General features: G+C 38.1%; 1 long non-coding RNA gene across 1 annotated transcript; it reads left to right on the forward strand.

The window, feature by feature from the left end:
• The first annotated feature begins 200 nt into the window (after positions 1-200).
• Positions 201-1,381, forward strand: LOC123957125. Its single transcript, XR_006821738.1, has 3 exons — positions 201-285; positions 560-707; positions 1,277-1,381. It is a non-coding gene; the product is annotated as an uncharacterized LOC123957125 (long non-coding RNA).
• The last annotated feature ends 2,688 nt before the right edge of the window (positions 1,382-4,069 follow it).

Consider the following 4,069-nt stretch of genomic DNA (forward strand, 5'->3'; position numbering starts at 1 on the left):
GAAATGGTCAAAGGTAAGAGACACATTAAATTATTTTATCCTCTCCCAAGGAGTTGATGGCACAGCTATGAAATTTAAAAAGTACCAAAGCAATAATTATACAGCTTGAAATTGGGTCATGCATACAGAGGGCAATAAAATCATTTTGAAAGGGGATGTGAACCCCAGCCAGTCGAGCTGACAAAATCATTCAGTGTGGGCGCAAGTTACCAACCAACCAATCTGTGGAGACTACTGGACGCATTACTGGCTTGGGAAGGTCATGCAGCCTCAATATTATGGAAGGTAAGCCTCAAATATTGAAGCATTAGGACTTAAAATTCTACCAAGCAGTCCCACTAGTCAAGTGAGTGGTGTTGAAAAAAACTTTCAACATGTGCATGGCATGTGAGTGTTGTGTAAAGATAGGCTATCCTTTACATTTCATGTTCTAATCATATTTAATGCATTTATTTTTAATATTTTGATGGTTGTACCCATTTTTAACTCGTGAGTTTCTTTGAATAAATATGATTTTTATTCTGCTTTAACTTTTGCTTGTTTTGTGTGCCACACATAGGTTTAGCTTTGCATTACACAAAACATTAATTTAATACCAAAAGAAAACCAAACGCAACCCAACCGAAAGGGAGATGAGCCTGTAAGCCCTTAAGATCAGACTGACTCATTACCACCTGCTGAAATGGTTGTTAGGCAGTCAAGTCCAGGTGAGTCACATTCTCTCTGACGAGCTTTGACTGCCATTAGGCACCTGTCTAAAGGGTCATCATTTATATGACCCTTTAGTTGTATTGTTTGTTTATTAAGCTGTGTACTTTAAGATTTAATTAGTAGACTTTGGACAATTGCTTTTTCTATTTTAGGTATTCATTATGAAAACTGTTTCTAGATTAGAAGGAGATTCCAAACTTTATTTTTATTTCTAACTTGTCCAGAATCGTTCTTCACTTTTCTTAAACTCTCTTAAACTGATATTGTTAAATAATCTCTTTCCCCTTACATTATTTTCAACTTGGCAGTGTTTTTCTTGGAGCTTGAGACACATTGATCAAGCTGTTTGTGTTGCTTTTTCAGTAAACTTAGTACTGAGAGTCTGCAGAATGTATTACGTTCTTTAGCAGGTTGAAATTCAACTTTTCTCGGGACACTTTCAATGAGCTTTGAGTATTTATGATCTCAGTCTGTTGAGGAAATATTAATTTATAAGACAAACTGGTCCAGTTTAGATTTACTGAGAAACAAAAAGAGCAAAACAAACACTTTTCTTCCCCCACAGATGGAGAGTAAACAGGTAGAAGTGGGAGCAGCAGCCCTGAGGCAGGAAATAGATGTGGAAGCTGCTAATGCACAGTTTGCTATTAAATGTGCCACCTGTGAGTTACCGAATGTGAGAGAAAGCAAAAATCCAATAAAAACTTGATTAAAAAAAACACTAGTATTTTATTTGTTAACACTAATAATACAAGCAGAGTATAAACTCATTTCTGGCAGGAATGTAAGGATGTTTGGGCCGGAGAGTGAATCCCAGTAGGAGCTGATGTGGAGGAGGAGAAGTAGATTCACCTGCTGCCGAATGAAACACAGCCGGGCCTCAATGGAAATATGTAAAGCAACACTATATTAAAGAAGATGCACAAACAGTGTTCGAACAACAGGTGTTTAATTTAGTTCCAGTCATCTCAGATGATGGAAGAGCTGGGATATAATTTAAGGCTGAGGATATAATCTGTTGTTTGTATTAAAAAGGAAACCAGGACAAAAAAATCAAAAGTTTTCTTTGTTTGTGATTCATTTACAATGATGCATGTTTATTTCTGTTTTGGAATTTCTAATCCATGCTAATGTTATAAGTTAAAGAAGGATTCAAGGAGGTTTAAATGCACAATGAAGCACAAGTCATGGGATCTTTATCCTACATACTGTAGGTTAGTTTCACTAAACGTGCAGCACTAAGCACAGAATAGACACTCAGTTCCTCATCACTCCCATTGCAAACAATTCAAAAAATACTGGCCTCGGGGAAAGAAAACACTTTGTTGCAAGTTGCTGAGCTAGATCATCTACTTGCAGTAGCAGCAGAGCAGCAAGGACAAACGGTCCTCAGTAGAAATACAACTGGAACTATCGGTCTGTTAACACTCGGGTTTTTTATCGGTTTATCCTCCGTCCAATGAAGCTTGCTGCTCATAGTCACTCTGGGTGACAGCAGAAATAAAGGTAATTAGATTTGAAAGCGTTTAATGACTTCAGACTTCTTTGTTTGTTACTTTACAAAAATAAATACATAAACAAAATGCTTTTTATCTCTTTTAGAAGTAATTTCTCCACAATGTAAGAACATTTCAGCTGATCAAACTCCCCCAAACAAACTCAAACAGATGAATAAATACAAATGGTGCTTTGAACTCTCACTGCTGTTACATTAAAGCTGCACCACCTGACAGAGAGAGACTATACTTCCTAGCCATCACTTGTAACCCATCTCGGCACCGAATCAGACGTGTTCAGGTTCATAAAAAAATACAGTAGATACTTGTATAATGTGTATTAATATCTATGGATTTTCAGTCTGCCCATTTCTATTGTACATTAACATCTCTTACACAACCTATGCAATATAACATTGTAAAAAAAGATGTTGTATTATGTAAGTTTAACTTCCACAGCTTCAAACTACTGGTGGGGTTTTGGCCTGCAGGTTTGCCATAGGCTGTTTCTTTGAGATGTGTTTTGACTCCACACACAAACTCTGGTAGTTTTCTTCAGCTCAGGCAACAGTTATTGATTGTTTTGGTAAAATTCCTGCCAGGCGGTGGACAAAAAGAGAACAGATAAAAAGCCTCTTTTTGGGATGTTTTTTCCCCCCTTAGTTGTAATTCACCTGATGTTTACAACCTCCAGGTCCGACCACAGCTGTAGCGACACTGGGTTTTAGAACCACGTCTGTTTCTGGCGCAATGTCAACCTGCTGACGGTTTTCTGATTTCATCAACAAGAGCAAATTAAATACTTGGATCAAATGTGCAGCAATAACAGAATAATGCTTAAAATGTATATAAACTAATTAAATTTAAAAACAAACTAAACTACTAAACTGTGTTTAAATCAGCATTAAAAAATAATGTTCAAAAGCAGTAACACTGGTAAATCAGTATTGCATTTACAAGTATGGATGTGGTTACATAAATGGCTTTAACAATTTTTTAACGATTTATTGATTATCATTATCATCAAACCATCTGCCCCTGGCTGGAGATTTGTGATGCTGTGATCACACCGTGCCGCTCTGCACCTTCCAGACAATAATATGATAACCTGGAGAAGCTGCTCCTTTATTTGTTGAGCTGCCTGTGATTGTGCTAATGAGCACATCTGAGCTGATGTGATTGGCTGAGAGTGTATTTATGAATCACCTCACCCTCCAATCTATTTTGCACTTTGCGCTGCCGCTCGTACATGAACCACACCCACACAGTCCGTGTGCCATTTTGGGCTTGCACGATTAAAACCCCCTTAATGTGTTGCACTGTGTATTTTAGCACAGCATTTTGTGTAAACTGGTAAGAAGTTGGCCATTCTGGTGCCTAGTGGTATCATATCCCCTTTGTTGCATGATGACGCTGTGGACACGATGACAGTCCATCAGAGCAGCAGAAAGATGTGTGTGTTGATCAGAGGAAACACTGGAGGGCAGCAGCAGCCTGCAGATCAACAACTTCAGCTTCAAAACCTGAGACTGAATTCAAGATGAGTCAGCTCAAGTATTTTATCCACAGCTTCTCCTTACACAACCTGACTTAAAGATTCCACAGGTAACACACCTTCTTTACAGATAACTAATCAATAATCGATCACAACAGAATGATGCGTCCAAGAACATGTTAGAAAAGCCAGTACAGGGTGTAGTATGTCTGTCAGAAACAGTTTCTGGTGTCCTCTGTATTAACACTGATTTATAATGGGGAAACATTTTTATCAAAATGGCAGCACAAACTGGCCAATCAGCACAGCGGCTGTTTTTATTAAAACACCAACTAGAGGCAGAAGCTACAGCTCTGCACCAAATGCC

Source organism: Micropterus dolomieu, linkage group LG19, assembly GCF_021292245.1.
Source record: "Micropterus dolomieu isolate WLL.071019.BEF.003 ecotype Adirondacks linkage group LG19, ASM2129224v1, whole genome shotgun sequence".
Classification (NCBI taxonomy): domain Eukaryota; kingdom Metazoa; phylum Chordata; class Actinopteri; order Centrarchiformes; family Centrarchidae; genus Micropterus; species Micropterus dolomieu.